Source organism: Girardinichthys multiradiatus, chromosome 1 (assembly GCF_021462225.1).
Source record: "Girardinichthys multiradiatus isolate DD_20200921_A chromosome 1, DD_fGirMul_XY1, whole genome shotgun sequence".
NCBI classification, from domain to species: Eukaryota; Metazoa; Chordata; class Actinopteri; order Cyprinodontiformes; family Goodeidae; genus Girardinichthys; species Girardinichthys multiradiatus.
In genome coordinates, this window is record NC_061794.1 from 19,904,147 (window position 1) to 19,929,656 (window position 25,510).

The 25,510-nt window shown below is 39.6% G+C and overlaps 1 protein-coding gene and 1 long non-coding RNA gene across 3 annotated transcripts in view; one reads left to right on the plus strand and one right to left on the minus strand.

The window, feature by feature from the left end:
* The window catches only part of LOC124875113 (forkhead box protein J3-like), a 120,782-nt gene extending 111,591 nt beyond the window's left edge, over positions 1-9,191 (minus strand). For both annotated transcript variants that reach the window (XM_047376976.1, XM_047376970.1), the window contains exon 1: positions 8,822-9,191. The gene's annotated coding sequence lies outside the window, so the exon portion shown is untranslated. The remainder of the gene's footprint in view (positions 1-8,821) is intronic.
* Positions 9,192-10,622: 1,431 nt separating this feature from the next.
* On the plus strand, positions 10,623-11,581 carry LOC124875294. The gene is made up of 2 exons (XR_007040009.1): positions 10,623-11,422; positions 11,519-11,581. It is a non-coding gene; the product is annotated as an uncharacterized LOC124875294 (long non-coding RNA).
* Positions 11,582-25,510: the final 13,929 nt, after the last annotated feature.

Sequence of the window (25,510 nt, forward strand, 5' to 3'; positions counted from 1 at the left end):
GTATCTCTCTGGGCACTGTGACTGTTAAGTGTTCATCAGAGAGACAGCCTGGGGAAGAAACTTTCTCTGCAGCTGGCTGTAGCAAATAGCTCTCTGGAGTACCAACTTAAAGGTAAAAGTCTAGACAGATTGTGTGCAAGATGTGTGGGGTCTGCTAGCTTCCCTTTTCCTCACTCTAGATCTGTTCAAGTCCTGGATCACAGAAAGGGCAGGCCCGAAGATCCTCTCTGCAGACCTAATTGTTCATTGTAGTCTAGGCCTATCCTATTTTGTAGATGAGCCAAACCACACAGTGATGGATGTGCACAGGACAGACTGAATAATGGCAGTGTAGAAGATGACCAGCAGCTTCTGGAGAAGGTTGTACTTTTTGAGTTGCCGCAGGAAGTACAGTCTCTGCTGGGCTTTCTTACGAAAAGCGTCGTTGTGTGGGGAACATCTCAGATCTCGAGAACAAAGTGTATAAGCCTCAGTAAACGTGGAAAAATGTTCTCCAATTAGATGAGACCAAAGTTAAACTTGTTGGTCTACATGTAAAGTTATCTGTGGTTTAGAAAACTAACACTGCGCCATGAACACATCATTCCCACAGTGAAATATAGTGGTGGCAGCATAATGCTCTGAAGACGCTTTCCTTCAGCAAAGAAAGGGAAGCTGTTCGGAGGTGATGAAATGATGGATGGAGCTAAATACAGGACAATCCTGTTAAAAAAAAACCTGTTAAATGCAACATAAAAATTTAAACTGGGCCACAATCCTAAACATGCAACCAGAACTATGATAGAATGGTGTAGCTTAGAGCTGTACATCAGACCACAGTCGTCATTACATTTTCAATATGACCAATATTGCATGCACAATTCACAGATTCTCTTCATCCAATCTGAATGAGCTTGAGCTATTTTGCAGAGAGAAGTGCCAAAAATCTCAGTCTCTAGATGTGGAAAACCGGTAGAGACATTCTCGAAAAGACTTGCAGCTGTAATTACAGCCACAGTTTTAGGATTTTTATTTTGAAACCAGACGTATATAAGCATTGGGAAATAACGTAGGCAATCACTTTCAGTATATATTAGCCAAAGGCCTTCTTGACTTAATTCTAGCATAACCTTTCAGGAAACCCCTAACTATATATGTACGGCATCCATCTTTAGCTGGGTAGGGCATAGAAATATTCAGTGGAAGATGCCTTGGTAGCAATTACGCCGTAGCATATAAATAGTGTTCACATTAGTGGGAACAAGTAGAGGTTAACAGCATGATAAAAGATGATGATTTCAGAGGGTTATGATCAACAAGATTAAAAGAAACGGACAAAAAAGTTTACTTTTCCAGCTTGGTGGTTTTCATAGAAGAAATTAGAAGTATCATTTTAAAAAGAGGATTTAGGCATTTAAAAGCAAGAAATCTTTCTTTCCCCATCTCTGAAAATAATGTTATAATGTACCTCTCTGTGTGCTGTGGATATTGCTTTAATGACTGTCCCTTTAAAAGAGCTGAGGATATGTGTGTGTGATTGAATGTATTCACCCATTAGATTTTGTAGCTGTTATGCACTCACTCAGCTGTATACATCACTAACAGCCAACAGTCTCCTGCTGCTAGCAGGCTTTTAGACTGAGAGAGGGGCTTTACAGTTCTGCATTTTAATAGCGAACTTTCAATGGAGTGACAGGGGATGGGTGAGAAAGGGGAGGGTGGTGAGGGAGGGGAGCCAAAGGAAAGAAGCATCAAAATATTTTCAGAGGAAAATGAAGAAATGACAAAATACCCATCTGGAGCATGCAGAGCAGAGGGGGCTTCTGGAAAGGACTTCTTTTTGGCAAGAGCATGGCTAATGTGCCAAAGAAACTCTGTAGGCATTTTAAGCACTGACACGTCTAGAAGTGTGGGCCATTCAAAGGAAGGAGGAAAAGGTCCAAAAAGCCACATTGAATGTCTTAATTACTTTCTGCTTTGGCAAAACATAACCCTGAAAAGGTTCATTTATGAGATATCAAGGCAAATCAGCTGCCCTCAGTGTGGCTGTTCGCGCACCACTAAATGGAGCTAGGGTTAAGCAATTATCATACACGAGACCTGGTGGGGCATCAATGTAAGGCGCTACTTCAAAGTCAGCAGCATTGAACACATTGGTCAGGCTAACCGATTTCTGAAAGGGAATAAAATGATGATTAATACAGAGGACTGTATTTTATTGGTGAAAGAAAACTTTCATTAGCTTACTGATGTCAATCAAGTTCATCCATCGACGTCTCTGTTCAATGTCATCATTCTATCAGATATAAAAGAAACTCTTATTGAGATAAGATTTTAAAAAATGGTATCTAAGGAATTCAATCAGTAACTGACTCTCACCTGCCCTGGAATAAAATATTTACCCACTAAGCCCACACAAAACGTAACACCTAAAAACACCTAAAAATCATCTGCCGGGGTAGGGAGTTAGCGACCCACAAGTCTTACAGCAACCAAAATGGGGGGGAAAAAAGCTATCAGAATTTGAGATTCTGACAACGGCAGAGTTAAGAAGGCATATTTTGTCATAAATAATACATAAGAGTGCAACATTCAGCAAACTCCCCCAGCGAAAGGTCCCAAGAGAGACAGAGATGGGATGCTGTTTGTGAACACACGCTTTGCACACACTAAAAGAGGCTATAGCATGGCGCCACCACAACTCCAACTACATTCCCACATCCAAGTCCTATTCAGCGAGGACTAGGCCTCTTTAAAAATTCATTAATTTACAGCAAAAATAGATTAAAGCACCCAACTGTACCACCCTAAAAAAAATAGTTTGGCTTGTGAATAGCATTAATAATGGAAACCAGCATCCTAAACCTCGAGGCCCAGGCTTGCAGGCATGGCTCGGGTTTTGTTGCGCTTTTTAATAGAGAGTAATTTACATTTGTTAGAAGTTTTACAGCTTTTTGATGCTTGTTTGTAATTGCATTGTTTTACATGCAAATTGGCCAACAATTCTTACTCATTAAAACATGAAGAAGTAAGAGTGCAACGCTCTCGGCCTGTGCAGGACATGGAGTTCACAATGGAAGCTCTTGTCGCTGGCAGCGCATTGGCTGAGTTCAATCCAAATAGCAGCCCTTTAAAGGTGATCATCCCCCCTATCTTATCTCTCACATCTTTCTTTTTGAAATCACAGCGATGCTTTTGCAAACTGAATCAAAGAGGATTTTGACAAGATAAAAGGATTTGCTGCATTAGAATTCAAATTATGTGTACTTTCCTGGGGACATGACAAAAATCACAGTGACTGGGAGCACTCAGGGAACTTAAAGGTGCTTGAAAAGAGAGAACGCCTGCTCTAATGTGTCGTCAAATTCATCAGCTCAGAGCTGGGTGACAGAGCAGTCCGTTATGTTGGGGAATTAGCGCCTTGCTAAAGTATTAATACTTCTAAAACTTTTCCACACTGTGCCTTTGAAAAGGATACATGGTTTTCAGTTTTAAGCAAATAAAATTTTAAAAGAGTGGCATGCATTTGTATTATGCCTTTTTTAATTCTGATACACCTAAATAAACTCTAGAGGAACCAATTGCTTTCCATCTTTGTCCCTCTGTGTGTAATTTACTCCAAACACTAAGTGTGGCAGAAAACTAATGGAGCACATCACCCTGAACACACTATCCTTGTGGTGAAACATGATGGAGGCAGCATCATGGTGTGTCATGCCTCTCCTCAGCAGCGACATGGAAGGTGGCCTGATGTTATGGTAAGATGGATGGAGCAAACCACAGGGCAATCCAGGACCTTCACCTTTTACCAGGACAAATATCCAAAACATACAGCCAGAGCTACAATTGATCTATATCTCCATCCGGTCTGACTGAGCTTGAGCTATTTTGCAGAGTAAAATGAGCAAAAGTTTCAGGCTTCAGCTCCTGGAAACTGGTGGAAACACACCTCAAAACCTGCCATTTGTATTTGCAGTGAAAGTTGTACATGCATATTTTTTAATGTGCATATATTTGTATTCACCGAGATACACACATTTCAGATTTTAATTATCAAAACAATTTAAAAGTACTAATCCTTTTTCTTCCCACTTCACAACGTTGTGCTACTTCTTGTTGGTATATCACATAACATCACAATTAAATAGACCGACTTTTGCTTTTAATGTGACAAAATGTAATCAAGAATGGCATTGCAAGACACTGTATCTTGATAATAAATAAATTATTGCCCTGACATGAACTTTCCACATTATTTCAGGATTCAGCTTTAAATTTCTCTGAACTGACATACCTGAGGCAATTAGTGACTTAATCACCTATAGCGACCAGATATTTATCAGCAGATTAGAGGGGCTTTCAGCTGAACCTCAGCCTCACCTCTCATCATGGCCACGACCCTGCTGTTTTCCAGCAAGGCAGGTAGCCCACAGCCTCTCTAACTGAAACGTTCATCATGATGAGGAGCAGACAGCTTCTTGGCATCTTGGGTGTAAGCGTTTGCTAAAAGCATATTGTTCATCATTTGGAGACCCAGATTTCTTTAAGGCTGAGCACGGACTTTCACTTTATCATAGCATAAGTTTAAAAAGTTTACAGTTAGTCTAGCTATTATGGCTTGCTGAAGGTTTTCTGCACAGCATGTCAGAGATTACTTATGAGCTACAAAAAAACCTTGTGAATGATACACTCTAATGCAGCTCACGCAGAGTTTTTCAATAAAACAGACTCAGTGTGAACACCGAACAGCCACCAGGGTACAGGAATTGTGTTTCAATTCTATATGTTCTCAAATATAATTTTATGAGCATTTCAAAAGAGTACATATGTATTAAAAATGTATGCGGCTTGCTTACAAATGTATTCTGCTTTGTAAAACTTTCTTAGTGTCAGGGTTCCTATACATTTGTTATTTAGAACATTTTCTAGATGTTTTTTCTGCAGTTTTAATAACATTCTAGACATTTTAGAAGAAAATATTTATAGAATGTTCAGCAGTAATTGGCTATTTCACTACTTTTTAGGCATCTGGACCACTTTATATCAGCTCAATTTCAAAACCTATAATAATCAAAGTTGCTGAATCAAGATTATGGTGCACTAAATGTTTCTTCTTTTTAGCACAGTTTGTGAACTCCGGAATATTTTTCTGTTAAAGAAAAAAAATTTAAAGAACCGACATGAACAGATCTGGATTACTTGGTCATCACCGATTTTCAGTGAACTGCCGATTCTGATTTTGACTTGTTTAAATGTTTTTTTTTCTAAGGACAAATATAAATGGGAAAAATCTGGTACGATGGGAATAGTAGTTTTGAATCCACCAAAAGAAATTAAGGAATTACATGATTATATCCATTTACCCATCCAAGCATATGTCCCCAACCTTTATCGGATTTTTAAATAACTCAAGAGCATCAAAGTACATATGCTGTAAATTTAATCATTTATAGACTAAAACTAGTGAGAGTTTTGATGCATTCAATGAACAGAAAAAATAAAATATTTCAGTATTTGACGCACAAATGTGCCAATTCTGATCTGTGGACAAACAATTGGTCCATCTCAAAATTAAATCAATGCTTTGTTTGGCATTTTAATCAGACCTAGTTTGAGGATTACAGTTTGTTTTTTTAAAAACCCTGATAAAAGGTTCTTCTGAGGTCAAAAAAGCAGCAAAGGGTACTTATTTGATTATTGTACAAGCATGCATTCACATTTTACTGACTGCATACTACAGTTACTTAAAAATATAAATATGGATGGTTTAAGTGTTAATCACAAAGAATGATGTGACAAATAGAAGATAAACTGTATTATTTAAATGTAAATAATGTAAAAGCCACAGAATTTATTGTAGACATTCATCAATCAATCAGCCTGGAATATGAATGAGCCAATTTTTCAGAATTCCCAGCATTTACAAACTCATGCATCAACTGCATGTACTATTATGCATTGTTTTTTAACTTAACAAAAATCAGATTACGGTTAGAGACATGTGCTATGATGCATAAATAGGGATAATCTTGTATTCCCTGCAGTTTCATATGTTACAGACCTTAGACTAAAAATCGAAATCAACAGCTCAGGCCTTTAAAGAAAACCGGATATTAGAATTAGCCAACTAAAGGTTGATCAGTGCATCTCTAATTTTTAGAAATTCTGATTTATGTTTTCCAGAAAATATTAAAAAAAGTATTAAAACCTAAAACAGTTTTCCACAAAAAAATTGTTTTCTGTATTTAACCCGACCTGGATAAAATAAAAACTAATTCCTTACCTTACCAGACTGCAATATTGCCAGCTGTATTTAGTATTGTAACTCCACCATGTTTTAACTTTTAGCAATAAGACAGAAACAACACTTAATGAGAACCTGCACAAAAATAACACAGGTCAAACATCAAAGTGCAGGGAAAAAAAAGAAAAATCTGACACAAAAAGTGGATTAAAAAAAATAACTGGCATTATTCAGAGTTCATCGTTTAAAAGAAACTACAAAGCTGCAGTGTAATCAAAAAGAACCCCTCATTCGACTTTCAGAAAGTCATTACTTGACTCCCTTCTTTTTCTACTGTGTTTGCTGACATTGACAATAATTACAATGACCTTTCCGAGGATAAAAGACAAATCACTAAAAAAAAACTAAAAAAAACACTGCGACGGTTTCTTCTCCTTGCGTTTCATGAGATTCCGCGTAATATTTTAATGAGGCATTTAGGAGGTCTATGAGTGATGTACTGAGAAGAGCCTACAATGGCAATCAGCAGTGAGTGTGGCAGCTGTTCAGCAATTAAAAAGCCAAATTGCCCTCAATCAACACCATTTACAAGCACAAGTAAATCTCAGAGCAAATAATGATGAGAGAAATCTGTTCAGACAGTTCTCATCTTGATAGGAATCAGAGATGCATCCAAATCAGAAGCAAAAAAAAAACAAACAAAACACAGTCTGTGACACACACACACACAGAGTAACATCTCATACTGCCTGTTTATTTTTTATGGAGCTGGACAGTCCTGACTGGCTGTCTGAACAGCAGTGAGAAGAAACATGCTGACACCTAAAAGCACTTTTCATTTCAGAGTTATAGGGTCATTATAGAAAGAAAGATTGTGTTTTTGCCATTCTGTGTTAAAACCACTAAAGATTTTAATAGATTACCAAACTTTTCTCTGCAACAACAAAATATGGTATTACTCACTAAACTTCAAATGAAATATAGTTTTATTAGGTTGATATTTGACTGCAAAGCAGAAGCTACAAGCTGTGAAGCTGCTGAGAAGATTATATCCTTCACATTACTGCAGTTATTTTCTTATGTTTTTATTATCACTCTATTTAATGATTTTTCATACTAATATAATATAGATCACACGCTGTTGCGTGTTATTTAGTAAGAAAGGCCCGCTAACTTGTACGAAGGTGTACCGAGATGTTAAAATGTTTAAAAATGGCAACACTTTTCTCTCATATTGATCCTACAGTTCACCGTATGCTCTCCCCCTAACCCACCTGTTGCTGCTAACTGCTTGTGAGCTGGCTCAAAATAGAGCCCAACACTATCCCCTTTACTTGCAGGAAAGACAAACTGAATTGTTTATTTCCGAACAGAAAATTGTAATGTGGAAACTAAAGGAGTCCCAACCTTTCACGCTTATTTTTACTTTTCCATATTCATCATTTGTAATATTAAACTGAACAAGAGAAGGTGATTAAAACTCTACATCAACTAACAAGCATAATGAAAACTTATAGAGTTGAGCCTTTTTAACAGCTGATATGATCTCAGTTAACATGTTGCATCCTTGCAGTAAGAAGAACGATGTTGTGTCTTTAAAGCACCTTCTCTCGTTAATTTATGGTTTCATGTTGCAAAAGAAGCTTCCTTTTATCTTATTTAACTTTAAGTTGTACTGGTCTGCAAATTTGGAAAAACCTCTACTTGCAACATATAAATTAGTATGGTGTTGTTCACCATAAAGCATAGCTGTTATAGGTGCTGAACAACTAGACTGCAGCACACTTTTCTGCCATAAGTTGGTAAAAATCCTGCCTAATATTCTTTACTCTCCAATGTTCTATATCCCTTCTGTTGAACATGTGAAACTGACACAGTCATTTTACTTTACATGAAATCAGACCATTCTGAATTGCATGAGATGCAAATCTGGGTTTTTAATTTTCTTATTTGTATTTGTCGCTAAACTGAACACCAAAAGCCTTTAATGTTAAATGATTCACATTATCATAAAGGGGTGAGATCAAATAAATATAAAGAAAGCTGCCTAACCAAAATTGCATATATGAATGAGACATTGCTATTTATCCTTTGCTCATTATACAGACTGAAAAGATATGAAACAAAGTTAAGACCCTTTTCTACATCTGAGCTGCCTTGCAGTTTCCTTGGGACAAATCACTGTGTAGCTCCGCTGTGTGTCTCCACTGAGGTTGTCTCGCTTTATGATCTCACTTTAAAGATGTCAACAGCTTTAGATGATCACTTCATATCTTTGTTCCGAACGCATTTCACCCCTTGAAGAACTGTGCGTCATTGAGTACAACTTTGTTTTAACTGCATCTCTTCTGACAGCCTCACTGATGTCAATGTCATTAAGATGAGAATCTGGTAAACTTGCAGAAGTTGGACTTAACTACAAAAAATATATTTAAAAAAAATTCAAATAAAAATCTCAAGTACCTGCAGGCATGCATACTGTCACAGGCAGCCAACTTGTCACGGCCTGCCTTTGCCCATTACTCCATCACAATATGTCATTACTAATTACATGCCTTTATGACAAACGTCCCAAAAATTCCCGCGCAGACTACTTACCGTGAGGTATAAAACTGAACTGGCTCAGGTCTCTATGTGTTTTTAATATATTCCCGACGTCGCTGATTGTGCACTTGAAAATTCCCCTCTGGAAGACAAAAGCTCCAGCGGTATCTTTGCGCTGTCACTCGGGTTTGCGGGCTCGACGCTCCGGCTGGCGGAGTCAGACTGAACTGACCGGGTTGTTTGTGGTCATTCGAGGCTCCTGACGGAAACACTGCGACCCGCTGCTGGCGTTTGAGCTGAGCAGCAACAGCGGCGGCGGCAGAAGATCCCGGCTCTCTGAGCGCTCCGTGCTCCGCTGAGAACCCACCGGAACTACTTCCAACTCCAGCCGGAGCACAATGAAGATGAATTCATGCACCACACCAGGAGGGGGGATGAATTCACATCCATGTAACTAGTTCCCAGCTTCAATGTTGATGAGATTCTACATGAAATCTAATTGAGTGTAAACTATCATAATATGATTGTTTGCACTGTATATGTTCATAAAAAGCTCTATAATAATGATTATTACGTTTATATATAGTTGTAATAATCACGAACAACACTGTGACTGTGTACCTTTAAAAGGAAAAACTAAAGAAAACCCCTAAAGCACCCAAAAATCAAAGACACAAAATGACTGTAGACAAATTAACATATAATTAATCATATTCCTCGCATGGCAATTTAAGCAAGTTCGCCGCGTATCGCTTAGTTGCACCTGTATATTTGGGATTGATGGTAAATTAACGATTTGCTTTAGCCTGGTCCTTACTTCTAATTTGGGGATTTAATACGGGGAGTAGCCTGATGTGAAGTAACAGCGCACCCCACTGGCGAATACATAAAGTCCATCAATCTAACGCATGGCGTCTGCTACCAAACTTTCTGCAACACTTGTTCATGTGAATTCAACATTCAATTAACCATGTCAGTGTTGGTTTAACTGTTTGTGCTGCACTTCAAACCTAAAATGTTCATTAAACGCGTGTAAAAAAAAAAAAAAGCATATTTGATTGTCTTCAAGGTAAATGTGTGTCTGACATCAAGTCTGCTGAAACACTTGAGATGTCATTTATATCTTTGGGATAATTGTTGATGAGAAAAAACAAAATGACTGAGTTAGAAATAATATAGATCTGGTGGTATTATAGAATTGGTTCATCATCTTGACACTTGGAATATATGTTTGTGCTTTGTATTACTGCATAAGCAATGTAAGTTTATTTGTATAAAACCAATAACACACAGGATACTTCAATGTTTTACAGCAAAACAAAGAAACAAACACTTAAAAAACACAAAACACGGAATACACATTAAAAACATAAAGCATAATATACAAGTGTAAAAAAAAACATGGGACATAATCACATCAAAAGAAAGAAACATTAAAATGTCTACTTCAAGCAACAAAGACAAAAAGCAAAGACATGAAGGAAATTAAACTTTGGCCTTTATGGGAAAAGCATTTCAGCCATGTAGAAACAGTCCAACCATTTCTGCACATCTTTGGTTTTCAGGAAGTTGGTTTCAGAGCTGAGAAGCCAAGAAACTGAATGCTACCTCCCCAAAGTTCTGGTTCTGAGAACACTGAGTGAGACCCCTCAGGTTATCATGACCTGAGAGTTCATACTTAGCTTGCAACTCTGAAATGTATTTAGGTTCAAGACCATTTAGTGCCTTATAGACCATCAACAAGATTTTAAAATCTATCCTTTTGACAAACTGTGTGCCAGTGCAGATTTTTAAGGACGGGTGTGATCTGACTCATTTTCTTTTTGTTAGTCAGGACTCTGGAATCAGCATTTTGGATAGGTCTGTGGTGCAGGATTGTGTTTTTCATTGTTCTACTTTGATAAGAAACATTTTATTCTGGCAATGTTATTGAGGTTGTAGTAGGCTGCCCTATGGATATGCTTTATTTGGTTGTTAAAGTTCAAGTCTGATTCTGTGATAACACCTAGGGTTTTTGCTTGTTCTGTGGTCTTCAGCTCCTTGGAGCCAAGTTCTATCGGGATGTGGGTTGTGTGTGTGTGTGTGTATATTGTGCTTGCAACATTGTCTCAGTGTTTCAGATGGTGCTGGAGTTCTCAGGTGTGCTGTGTGACAGGTGCGACTTATTCTGCTGATAGCATGGAGGAGTACTTAAGCAGGAAGCTGCAAGCACTTTGACGCCAGAGTGTTTGCCTTCTGTAGTAACACGCTCAGCCAACTCTAAGTCTATGCTTTGTCTTTCGATCTTGAGTAACTTTGTTTATGTCCCTTTGCAGGCTGAGAACCTGAGCCTTGGATTTATTTCACTGAACACTGACTTCGTGTCCAGAAGTTTCTGGGTGATCAAGATTATCTACGTTCTGAGGACTTTGTTTCCTAACTACTGTTTCCATCTGGACTCAGACCAAGCTGGCGGTTTCCTACTTCCTCCGTCTTCTGGACCAAGGCATAAGCGTATCCTGTCCACCCTCCAACGCAAGTATTTGCAAAACGAACTTACTTCAGATATCTTCAAGTTCACACAAACAGCACCTCAGAAATCATCTGAACAAACTCCGCTTCGACAACCTGGATCCCGAATCCCTCTACCCCTGGTGACCTGACCGCACCTACTTAGTAAGCCGTTCACTTGATTATCATTGTTACTTGTTGTTCGCTCAGTTTCATTTAGTTCCCTGTTTTCACCAGTTCTCTTCCCCTCTTCCTGTACAGTTGGAGATTCGTCCATTCACGTTCCTGATTATTTGTGGCACAATAAAACATAATTTTACCTATTCTGTTTCTCCGAAGGGTTCTTCTGTATGTGGGTCAGATCTATTACAAAAACAATAACATGTTCAGTTTTGGAGTTTTCTGAGTTGGAGAAAATCTTGATCCATCCACTAATGGAAAGTTATGACATACTAACCCAGTCGTAAAGAAAAGAGGAAAAACAGCAGTTTTCAGTGTAATCTATGAACAGGAAACCTTTTACTCTGTCTGTAAGATGGTGATAAGCTGATTTATTAACAGACTTTGTCTGTTGTGTTTCCTTGATCACCACTAGCCTTTTTGATTTAGCTGTGGTCTTTAGCCTTATGGAGTACAGTGAAGTTCTGAACTCTAGCCTTCTGCCATTAGTTTGGGAACAAAAAGACATGGACAGAATTGTGACCCATCCAAGATTCTGACAAAGCAGCTTATGGGTATTTTGGACACATTGACTAAGTCACTTTAGTGAACTAGGGTCAAACGGTGATGCAAAAATTTAAAGTTGTATGTTATCATCATATTGTAGCAGATGTTCTAGTACTCCATAATCTGAGATAGTGGGGGTTATCATTATCTTACTGCAATAAGGTAAGGTTAGCACTTTCCCTATATTTTCATTTTTCAAACACAGTTGTCTGAGATATTACACATATAACCAGTGTAAATACAAAATGCAATAAAAAAAATGTTTTTAATTCATTTACTAAAGGAAATTTAATAGAACCTGTCTGACAACATGAAGTAGGTTTTCAGATCACAAAAAGCAGCACATCACAAACCTAATCTTAGGAAAATAAAGAAAAAATTAGACACAAAGTGACTGACATCTATCAGTCTGGAAGGTATTACAAAGCCATTTCTAAGTCTTTGGGTTTTCAATGAATCAGAGCAGAACGGTGGGCCTGAGTGTTCGGCTTTCCAAAATTACTCCAAGAGGACATCGAGGGCTCATCCAGGAGGTTACAAAAGAACCCTGAGCAGGACACTGCTCAGGGCAAAAACCACTGTTGATCAAAAAGAGCTCATAAGGCCCATCACACATAACTTATAGTTATAATCTGATGCTACATGTTTAATTTTTTCTTTGTGTTTGAGCTTGGATTGTTCACAAATACATCTCAGATTATAATAACCAATTATCCAAAATTGCTTTTTAAAGCTCAACCAATTTAACTTAGTCCCATTTGCCAGATTCCACCAATTTTGTATTGAAATGCTGTTAGTGGCAGCCGTACTTTAAAGTCTGCTTAACCTTGACCCATACAACCTTGTGCCAGCCCTGCTAAAGGACCCGTGGATTATAGTATCTAGCAGAAACTCCTTCTAGAGAATAAATGTCTGGCGAGCAGTCCTTTGAGCCAGTGCACATTAGTAGGTCCTTCTCTAAATCACTCAAAAAACCTAACGTTTAGGAATGGTCTAGTCAAAGTTCGGCTAGAAGTCTTGCTAAGATGCTGTGGTGTTTTATTAAACATGCTGTTCATGCTCAGAAATTCTCCAGTGTGGCTGAATTACGAATCCTGTAAAGAAGACTGGGCCAAACTTCCTCCACAGACTCACTGCCACTTCTTGCAAAACGTTGATGGCAGCTGCTGCCGACAAGGGAGGCACAACCAGTTATTGGGTTTAGGGGGCAATTATTTTTTCACACTGAGCCAGATTGGTTTGGCTATCTTTTTTTCCAAATATATGACTGCCGGGGCTGGAGTGTTTTGTGTGTACTGTCTGTGTTTTGGCTCCTAGTAGGCGCTGGTGTTCAGCAGAGGTGGTGACTGGTGTTTCTCATCCCCGGTGATTGAGTCCTGGAGTACTTAAGCAGGAGGCAGCCAGCATCTCATCGCTCGAGTATTAGCCTCTATGGTAGCTAATCAGCCAACCTTACAACCAAGTTTAAGAGTACTTTGTCTTTGGCTTCGTTTAACCTGCTTTTGCTCTTTCTAGTGAACTGAACCGGCGACTACCTGGAGGATACCCAGGCTGGCCCCCCGGTGGCTCAATTCCTATGCTACCTTCGTTCCAAGGACCCTCCAAGGACAGACCTACTACAAGACGACCAGCTATCGCTGAACCCAGGAACCCACTCCAGCTGGCTGCTTCCGGACTCCATCGCTGCTCACTCAAAAATACCTGTCCACCCTCCACCACACCGCTGACTCTCCGCCTGCTCTCCAAGCACAAGCCCAAGGAACTAGAAAACTATTGGACTTACCATCTTTGTTTCCTTCGCTGTTTCTCCAGTCCGAATCCCTCTCCTCCTGGTGGATAACCATTCTCCCTCCTAGTAAGATACATAACACAGTTAACATCCCGCTTAGTTTACTGTTTTCACTCACCTGTCATTTCCTTTCCTACAGTTGTGCCTGCATTCCGTTCCGTTCCAGTCTCTTTAATAAACTTTTCAAACTTGTACCTGTTTCCTTTGAGTGTTATTCTGCATGTGGGTCAGATCTGTGCGCAAAACTATGACAATGACAGCATCATTTGAAAACTACATTTTGTATTTACCTAGATTATGTTTGTCTGATGTTAAAAATTGTTTTATTATCTAAAACATTCAATGTAATAAAAAACAGAAGAAATCTGTAAGGGGAAAATTGTTTCACAGCACTAAAAAACACATATCTGTTATGTATCAGTCCACATATGTTCTATTCTACTAGAAAACTCTAGAAAAAATTCGACATATTTTTTTTATCTGTTTATTTTCATTCATGGTAATTATTATTTTGTTTATTGTGTGTAAACAAATATTATTGAAAATTCTGAATGATGTAAATATGTATGTTTAATTTATTTGCAATTATGTTCATCATAAGGAAAATAATGGTATAATATTTGGGTGGACTCTTTATATAAGCTCTTTGAGCTTTTTTTCTCCCACCCTGCCATGTGCTGTATGTATTTTTTTCTGTTCTAATAAAAATAAAATAGGCTGTTCATGTTTTAGGTTTGCAAGGTGGGACTTCCACTAGGCCTGCATACTCTAAAAATGCTTAATTAAAAAAATATATTTTAAGTGAAAACCTAAAGCTGCAAGTTTCTGTTTTCAAAGCAGATAATAATCTGACAATATTTTTTATTTACATATTTTACACAAACAATGACAGAACTACAAACACAGATTTTGACATTAAGGTATGAAGGGGGGGCTGAAAGGTGTCCTTTATAAAGGATGCTGATTTAATTTAACAGCCAATAAATATAAAGGCCAGGTTACCAGGGTTACCAGGCAACATTTTGAAAAGCATGACGTTGCATTACATCTAATATAATAACAGTTGCCCTCGAAGGTTCACACAACCTTCTAACATTGTTACGTTTTTCACACATCATTTGACATTTATCCTGTGAAATATAACGAACAACACACTTGTTAGAAGGAAAAAATAAAAAGGTGAAATATCCTGGTTGTGTAAGTGTACATACTCTTACTATTGTAAGTGTATGTACAATGTACAATTACTGTATTTTGTTGAAGCACCTTTCCCACATCTTGACTTCACAATATTTGCCCTCTCTGCCTTGGACAGGGCTCCAAATCTACAACACTGTGTGGATATTTCTTGTCCATCTCTTGTAGGCCATTGCAAAACTTTTAGTTCCCTCTAAGAAAGTCAGCCATTTGTTGCTGTGGACATCCAGTGGGTAAAATAAGAATTGAACGAATCATCAGTTCACTAAGTAAATCAAAAACAACCCATCCAGTCCACACATGCAAAAAATTCAAACCACTGATGTCCATACATTATGTATAATACAATGGACTGACTCAGGAAAAAAAAAGTATTGAACACACTCACCTATTTATACACATTTATTATATAATACTTAAAAAACCTTTGAGGCTGACGACAACTTCAAAAAGCTTCCTATATGAAAAAACTAGTTCAAAGCATCGCTCAGTTGGCATTTTAGTCCATTCTTTGAAACAGTCTTCAAATCCTGAAGGTTTGGTGGGCCCCTTCTTTCAACTCTGATCCTTTTCAAGGATGGCCACAGAATGCGTTAATATTTTCTTTGAAACAACTGTACTTGCACATTCCAGGTCTTTCTTAAGCTCTCCACTGGTGGTCATTGGCTCTTGGACAACCCTGCTAATAGTTAATTTCCCTCCTCTGTCTTAAATCCTGCAGGGAGCACCAGTTATGACCAGTTTGTGGTGTAATGATGTTCTTTACACGTCCAGATAATTGCCCCAGCAGTGCTCACAGAAACATTCAGGGGTTGATACATTTTTTTTTAACCAATGCTATCAATATGTTTTGCAATGATAGGGTTGTAAAAGTCTTAAGAGAACACTTATTATGCCCATTCAGGGTTGCTTCTTATATGACACCTGCATAATGAGACACCTTTTTACAGGCCATCAGTTATGACTGAACCAGCTAATATTAATATGTACAAATTGGCAGGATTACTTTCCAACTACTAATAGATTTCAGCTGCTGTCATGACTTTTCATGCCAATTTGAACCTTTCTTTCTTCATCTGTTCAATAAATTTTCTCTACGGTAAGGTAAGGTAAGGTAAGTTTATTTATATTGCGCTTTTCATCAATGAGACACTCAAAGTGCTGTACATACAATTACAATACACTCACAAAGCAAATAAACACAGATACAGACACAGCAAAACAAATCAAATGATAAAATCAAACAACAGAGGTAATTTAAAGAAGTAAAATGAAATAAAATAAAGAGAATAGAATGATTGACAAGAAAATGACAGGAAAATTGGACTGAAAACGCAACTAATCATGCCTAAATGGCACAGTCAAAGGCCACTCTAAACAAATAAGTTTTTAATCTTGATTTAAAGCAACTTAGGGTTTCGGCGCTTTTACAGTTTTCTGGCAGTTTATTCCAGATTAGTGGAGCATAAGAACTAAAAGCTGCTTCTCCATGTTTGGTTCTGGTTCTGGGTATGCAGAGTAGATTTAAGCCAGAAGACCTGAGAGGTCTGGGTGGTTGATACACTGACAACAAGTCTGTAATGTATTTTGGTGCTAAGCTATTCTGTGATTTATAGACTAACAGAAATATTTTAAACTCGATTCTCTGAGCTACAGGGAGCCATTGTAGGGACTTTAGAACCGGGGTGATGTGCTCCACTTTCTTAGTTCTAGTGAGGATGCAGGCAGCAGCGTTCTGGATCAACTGCAGCTGTCTGATCGACCTTTTAGGCAGACCTGTGAAGACACCGTTGCAGTAATCAATTCTATTAAAGATGAACGCATGAATTAGTTTTTCAAGGTCCTGCTGAGACAATAGTCCCTTAATCCTGGAGATGTTCTTTAGGTGATAGAAGGCCGACCTTGTTATTGTCTTTATGTGCCTTTGAAGGTTCAGGTCTGAGTCCATCACTACACCCAGGTTTCGAGCCTGACTGGTGGTTTCTAGCTGTATTAACTGAAGCTGTGTGCTAACTTTTAAACGCTCTTCCTTTGGTCCAAAGATTATTACTTCAGTTTTGTTTTGATTCAGCTGAAGAAAATTTAGGCCCATCCATGCATTGATTTCTTCTAAGCATTTACCCAATGCTTGAACGGGTTCATGGTCACCTGGTGACAACTTAACTTATAGCTGTGTTGTCTGCATAGTTATGATAACATACGTTGTTGTTTAATAAAATCTGAGTTAGGAGGAGCATGTAGATATTGAATAGGAGGGGCCCTAAGATGGATCCTTGGGGAACGCCGCATGTGATTTTTGTGGTCTCTGCTGTAAAGTTACCTACTGACACAAAAAAGTCCCTGTCCTTCAAGTAGGATTTAAACCAGTTGAGTGCTGTACCTCAAAGGCCGACCCAGTTTTCCAGGCACTGTAATAAAATGGAGTGATCAACAGTGTCCAGTAATACCAGCACTGTGGTTCTTCCACAGTCTGCATTTATACGGATGTCATTGAACACCTCGACAAGAGCAGTCTCTGTAGTGTGGTGAGCACCAAAGCCTGACTGCAAGACACCAAAGTGGTTGGTCGTTGTTAGGAAGTAGGTTTAACTGCTGAAACGCAGCTTTTTCAATTACCTTACTGATGAAGGGGAGGTTTGAGATAGGCCTGTAGTTCTGTAGTAGCAGCTTGTCCAAGTTGCTCTTTTTCAATAGAGGTTGATAATTGCTGTTTTCAGGGCCTGGGGGAAAACACCTGACAAAAGGGACGTGTTTATTATTTGAGTTAAATCAGATGTTATTACAGGCAAAGCTTTCTTAAGGAAAGCTGTGGGTAAAACATTGAGACAGCAGGAAGAACAGCTTAGTTGCTGTACGATTTCTTCTAAGATTTTGCAGTTTATTTGATGAAATTGGGAAATGTTGTCAAAATCAGTTCTAGTTGGAGACAACATTGGTACTGGAGTTGATGTGGATGTGCTGACTGCCTCTCTGATCTTTGAGTTTTTTCAGTAAAGAACTTAGCAAATTCATTGCAGGTCCTGGTAGAGTGGAGTTCAGATGCTACAGTTACAGGAGGGTTTGTTAACCTGTCAACTGTGGCAAATAATGCACAAGCATTGTTAATGTTTTTGCTGATGATCTCAGAAAAGAAGGATTCCCTTGCATTTTTCAATGTAAGTTATATCTGTAGAGTCTCTCTTTATAGATAATATAGTGAACCTGGAGTCCAGTCTTTCACCACCTACGTTCAGCTTTTCGACACTCCTTTTTTTTACTTCTGACTGGTGGAGCACTTCTCCACGGAGACATTTTCTTCCTAGAAACGACTTTCACTTTAATTGGAGCAATTGAATCAATGATGTCTGAGATTTTAGAATGAAAGTTTTCTACCAGCTCATCTACAGTGTTACAGGGGAGGGGGGGTCCTTTCGATGGGGAGACCTTTTGTGATGACCTCTCTTTCTCAGCCAACTGGCTGATTGTTTCTGCTGGAGCTGTTGGAGGCAGCTATCATTGTTGTTGATACTCCATGTTCTCTGCTGAAGGTCGAAGCTGCTGGCGGATTATTTACTGAATAGAAGAGATTAGATGTGAGACGTCTGGCTGCTGGCTTGTTCAAACAGAAACCATCTTGCTTGAAGAGTTGTCTTTTTTCCCAAAAAATATAAAAGTTGTCGATGAAGTTCACAGGTGTGGTGGCACATGTTTTTTTCAATCACTTATTAATCATCAGAAGTCTGGAAAAAATCTAATCTCCACAGAAAATCGGTGCAAAGGGTCCGCTGAGAAACACCTTGATATTGAGACCTCCAATAATATTCAGAAGACGAGTGAAATTCTCCTTCAGTCCTTCTGAATTTTTCTTAGCTACGTCATCCATGGCTCCACAGGGTATAATAAGATTTTTTAGAGACGGGCGCTTTTCTGTGATTGCAAGAATATTCTCTGAGATATCAGAGATCACGTTACTGGTACCAATCATAACTTCTGTGTTTTTCTTGTTGCAGAAGTTTTTAATCCCATCACAGCTGTGTTGCCCACTATTAGGGTTCTTGGACCGGTGGGGCGCTTTTTCTCTGGCAGTTTAGGAGAAGACTGTTTAGAGTGAAGGTTGTTCTCAAACCTTTTATGGTTCTCAGAAGATGGATCATTTTCCTGGTTTTCATTCTGTAGTGGGGCAAATCTGTTTTGGAGGGGAATTCCATTATTTCCAGCTGTCTCACTCCTATCAGTTGTTGTGACAGCAGCTCGCTGTCGAAGTCTTCTTTTCCCAGGGGAAACGGGGGCATTTCTCTGTAATTCTGGCCATTCTAGTTTATTTAATTGCTGAGATCTTCCAGTGAGTCGTCCACCTTGATTTTTTGGGCATGCCCCTAAAACATGCCAGGGGGGTCTGCCGGTAGGTTTATTCTCAGTGTTCTGATTGCCGGCTGAGTTATTGAGCTGGCTGTCACTGTTTGGGATCACAGGCAGAGTTGAATCATCGTTGTACCCCATATTCACCTCCACATTCACTTCTAGTCGATGGATTTTCATCTCCAAAACAGACAATTTCTGTAAAGGTTTGTCGAAGTCCTGTGGTGAAGGGAGGCATTTTGTGCTGATTAGCTGGCGTCAACTTGTCCTGCTTTCGAGTTCGACTATAAAAACATCAAAGTCCTTTAAAAAAATAAAATAATAATAATAATCCTTGGGAGTCGCTGGTAAGAAGTTGTTTTAGTCCAATATTTCCGTAATTTTGGCTAAGAGATAAAAAGTTAGGAGTAAAAGAATGCAAGCAAGCAGGGAGCTTAGGAGAAAAGCTTCTGAGCAGGCAGAGCTATGTCATTCCATCTTTTTACACACAGCTTAATTTATGGACATCCAGGGTTTCATTCCTTTGCAGGTGTGGACTGCATGGTTGTTACTGACATCTGGTGACAATTTCATGTCACCTTTAGAAATTACATATTTACAGAGACAATTGATGATGTGTTCAATACATATTTTATCCACTCTATCACTGGTTAGGAATAACATTTATTAATATGCTCATAGCTGTTTTTCCCATTTATACCATAGTGAAGTAAAGTATAAGTTCTAATGTTTCCCTTCTGTTACAATAGGATAAGAATGCTCATAGACATACAGTACAAGGATAAATGGCCCAAGGATTGTCATAAATGACCTGAAGCTGGGGCACTGGGTTTGATAGTGGAGCAGCCGGTATAACTGGGTTGATTAGAAACCTACAGCACACTTAGATGAAGTATGGACACCCGCTAATACACAATCTAACAGATAGACACCACAATGGTGACAAATAGTCTACTGATAAACACTGAGGGAGGACACATCCATTGCATTGGAGTACCAGATATAAAACTATATGTGACCTTCTATCGGGGCTCTTCGTCATCCTCTAACAGACGGCAACGGTCCGAGACGGAGCCTCAGCGCTGATCTCTGTAATCATTCCTCCGCCTTAATTTAGATTAAAGGAGCTAAAAGTTAGAAACTGGTTGAGAGTCGTTCCTTTAAGAGTCTTTGGATAGAAGTGGTGACTGTTTCCGGGGTCCAAGTACCGGTGGAGCTCCCAGGGGTCTGACCGCCAACAGGTTGCGGTCGCTCGGACGCACTAATGCTCAAAAATAAAATCCCTCTTCATCTTTTGGGTTAAAACTAACTGGTCTGGGAACTATTCATAGCTTCATCCACCTTAACAAAAACGTGATAACCCCATAGCAGAATGCAGCCACCAACATGTTTCACTGTGTGTATGGTGTTATTTTGGTGATATGCAGGGCTGTTTTTGGAATTGTGGCACAAAATCTCAAGCTTGGTTATCTTTGTCCATAACACAGTCTCCAACAAGCTTCTGGTAGACTGTAACGAGGACTGATGTTTTCTTTGGAAGAAAATAACTCTGTCTTGTAATCCTACTCCAGGCATATACAGACAGTTGTTATCACATGAATCATATGTCTTCTTAGAGTTTTTAATTATCTGCTTTTAAATGCAGACTTCTCAGGGATATTCTGGTGTTTTAATCTGGCTTGATTTGCTGTGTTTGACACAGTGGACCATGATGTTTTATTACAGCGTCTGGACAAGTCTGTCGGTGTTAAGGGCTACGTTTTTATTTGGTTTCGCTCCTACCTGTCTGGCAGAAGTTTTTCTATCTATTGGGTCAGTTTCCTCCTCTGAGGCCCCTTTAAATTGTGGGATACCTCAAGGTTCCATCTTAGGACCTATAATTTTCTCACTGTATATGCTTTCTTTGGGGTCAATTCTTAGGAAATATAATATCTAAAAGACATTATAAAAATAAGACAGAAGTAATTGTGTTTGGGAAACCCGACTCGCATTCAGGATGCAGCCGTTCTGGTTTGGATCTATTTGAATTATACTGCTGTCAGGAATCTTGGAGTGTTTTTTGATAATGTTTTTAAATTTGATAAACAGGTCAGTGTAGTGGTCCAGTTTAGCTTTTATCATTTGAGTTTAATTAGCAAAATCAAACTCTCTTTACCTTATAGTGGCCTTGAAATGGTAATACATGCTTTTATTACCTCTGTAAGTTTCAGGGTTGATTTTAATTTTGGGTTTAAAATGTTTAAACGGTCTGGAACCTTCTTATTTAACAGGGTTTTTACACAAACATGTTCCTTGAAGAAGTTTGAGGTCAGACTCCTGTTGCTTTTAGTTGTTCCTAGGACTCTTCTTGCGACCTGAGGAGACAAAGCCTGTTTTACTGTTTCTCCCAAACTCTGGAACAATCGTCCTCTTATTGTAAGGTTGGCCAATACCTTGAATGATTTCAAGCCCTTTTAAAAACCCCATATTTTTAAGTTGGCTTTTAATTCAAGTTTTTAGTCTTTAATTTTCTTTTTCTCACTGTTTTGAGCTGTTGGTTTTATTTTGTGTTTTATTGGAGATGTTTGTGTCCTATTGGTCATTTTTATGTTTTTTCTTTGCGTTTAATTAATAGACCTGCATAGCACCTTTGTCGCTTTGGTGTGTAAAGGGCTGTATAAATAAAAGTTGACTGACTGATTAATTGACATGTAGAACACAGACAGTACTTTTAGGAAATTCAACTCCTTTAAGTGTTGTTTTTGCCTTCTTGGCAACTTCTTTGAAAAGGTTCAGTCTCATCTTACTGCCTTTGGTATTCGTTGCACATCTGTGCAGTAGTTTTCACTATTGTGTTCAAACAAAAAGGTCCCGGGATCAATCCCAAATGGGCATTTCTGTATGGTGTTTGAATGGGTTCTCTCTGGGTACTCTGGGTTCCTCCCACAGTCCATAATAATGCATTTAGGTTAATTGGCTGTGAATTGTCCTTATGTCTGAGTGTGTCTGCATGATTGTCTGTCATGGGTGTGATAATGTGGATTTTTTGTTTGGCTTTTGTTGCCTTACCTTGACTGACGTGTTTGCATAATGAGAACCATTTGATCCTTTGTAACCTCTCTGCAAATCAAGGCATTAGCCAAAGGATGCAAATGTCATAAAAAATCTAACTAGAACAGTGGAAAGCAAAATGATTGAATGCAGAGCTCAGTCAGAGTGTTTCAACAAAGCATTACTCTAAGGTAGTGCACAGAATTGCAACAAGGTTGTTTCTTGCATTTTTTTTCCTGTAACTGATTTGTTTTTAAGTTGAATTTTACAGAATAAATATCAAACTGAAAGAGTTTTTTAATTATTTATCAAGGTCTGATTTTTCTACTTCACAAAAACCTACAATTAGGGTATTTTTATGTTTGAGAACCATTGTAGGAAAGGGGAAAAGTGTAGCAGCCCTCTTTTAGCCAGCTTAAAAGCAGGTTGTGGAAACAAAGATGTAATTGTATAGGAATTACACTTTTGTCATATCGTGTATGCACAAAATGTGTGTAAAATCGAATTTTTGCAATGGACACTGACTCAGATATCTTGTATTGACACCTTTTTCTGTGAACCTTTTCAGCCATTTAAATCTCAGACTGGACAACACATTCATAGACTCATCAGGATAATCCAATAAAAGCTGCAGTTGTGGAGATGTTGCCGTCTTGCACAGGAAACTTACCATCACAGATTTATTAATGATAAAGGTGCTGAAATCCTGAACTTTAATAATAATAAATATATAAAAATAACTTATTTATTTGTATGCTGCTTGTTTAATTAGAGGGACTGCCATATAACCAAATACAATTCAGAATCAGAAAAGCTTTATTGCCAAGTACGTTTTTGGACATACAAGGAATTTGTTTTGGCGTAGTCGGTGCAATACAATACAAATTAAACAGTATAAACATATCTACAATATAATATAAATATATGTGCAGTTTTAAGTGAGTGAGAGTAAGTATAGAGCAGTATAAGATGCAAGAGCAATACAACAGTGCAGGTGATCATTGTGCAAGTATGGCAGTGCAAGTAAAGCAGGAGTCCAAGCTGAGCGTTAATGTAACGCATAGAGTTACAGGTTACAGGTGTCCTGTCAGCAAAAAAATGTCAGGGTGGTTTCCGGGCTTTGTTAACAAGGCTGGTGGCAGATGGGAAAAAGCTGTTCTTGTGGCGTGAGGTTTTGGTCCGGATGGACCGCAGCCTCCTGCCAGAGGGGAGAGTCTCAAAGAGTCTGTGACCGGGGTGGGAGGGATCAGCCAGAATCTTCCCTGCCCGCTTCAGGGTCCTGGAGGTGTACAGTTCCTGGAGCGACAGTAGACTGCAGCCAATCACCTTCTCAGCAGACCGAATGACACGCTGCAGCCTGCCCTTATCCTTGGCTGTAGCAGCGGCGTACCAGATGGTGATGGAGGAGGTGAGGATTGACTCAATGATGGCTGTGTAGAAGTGCACCATCATAGTCTTTGGCAGGTTGAATTTCTTCAGCTGCCGCAGGAAGAACATCCTCTGCTGGGCTTTCTAGATGAGGGAGCTGATGTTTGGCTCCCACTTGAGATCCTGGGAGATGATGGTTCCCAGGAAGCGGAAAGATTCCACAGTGTCAATTGTGGAGTCACAGAGGGTGATGGGGGCAGGTGGGGCTGGGTTCTGCCTGAAGTCCACAACCATCTCCACTGTCTTTAGAGCGTTGAGCTCAAGGTTGTTCTGGCTGCACCAGTCCAACAGATGGTCCACCTCCCATCTGTACGCGGACTCGTCACCATCAGAGATGAGTCCGATCAGGGTGGTGTCGTCCGCAAACTTCAGAAGCTTGACAGACTGGTGACTGGAGGTGCAGCTGTTGGTGTACAGGGAGAAGAGCAGAGGAGAGAGAACACAGCCTTGGGGGGAACCGGTGCTGATGGTCAGGGAGTCAGAGACGTGCTTCCCCAGCCTCACGCGCTGCTTCCTGTCAGACATGAAGTCAGTGATCCACCTGCAGATGGAGTCGGGCACACTCAGCTGGGAGAGCTTCTCCTGTAGCAGAGCTGGGACGATGGTGTTGAAGGCAGAGCTGAAATCCACAAACAGGATCCTGGCGTAGGTTCCTGTGGAGTCCAGGTGCCGGAGGATGAAGTGAAGGGCTAGGTTGACTGCATCATCTACAGACCTGTTGGCTCTGTAGGCAAACTGCAGGGGGTCCAGGAGGGGGTCGGTGATGTCTTTTAGGTGTGAGAGCACAAGGCGCTCAAAGGACTTCATCACCACAGAGGTCAGGGCGACGGGTCTGAAGTCATTAAGCCCTGTGGTCCTTGGCTTCTTGGGGACAGGGACGATGGTGGAGGACTTGAAGCAGGCTGGCACATGACATGTCTCCAGTGAGGTATTAAAAATGTCTGTGAAGACTGGAGACAGCTGATCAGCGCAGTGCTTCAGGCTGGCTGGTGAGACAGAATCCGGTCCAGCAGCTTTCCGGGGGTTCTGTCTCCTGAAGAGTTTGTTTACATCCCTCTCCTGGATGGAAAGAGCCGTCCTCGGCGTGGGTAGGGGGCTGGTGGGGGGGAACTTCAGGGTGGGGGTTGGAGGTGCCAAGACCCCTCTTGAGGTTGGAGAGGTGGGGGTGGTGGATTGTGGCTGCAGCTGTTGGGGGGTGTCGTGTGGGATGGTTGCAGGACTGTCTCTTTGTCTTTAAAAGCGGCAGTAGAACTCGTTCAGGTCGTTGGCGAGGCGTCGGTCGTTGATGGAGTGGGGGGCTTTCGGCTTGTAGTTGGTGATTTGCTTGAGCCCTTTCCAGACAGACGCAGAGTCATTGGCTGAGAACTGGTTTTGGAGCTTCTCAGAGTACAGTCGTTTGGCCTCTTTCACTGCCTTGCCAAATTTGTACTTTGCCTCTCTGTACAGGTCCTTCTCAAAATATTAGCATATTGTGATAAAGTTCATTATTTTCCATAATGTCATGATGAAAATTTAACATTCATATATTTTAGATTCATTGCACACTAACTGAAATATTTCAGGTCTTTTATTGTCTTAATACGGATGATTTTGGCATACAGCTCATGAAAACCCAAAATTCCTATCTCACAAAATTAGCATATCATTAAAAGGGTCTCTAAACGAGCTATGAACCTAATCATCTGAATCAACGAGTTAACTTTAAACACCTGCAAAAGATTCCTGAGACCTTTAAAACTCCCAGC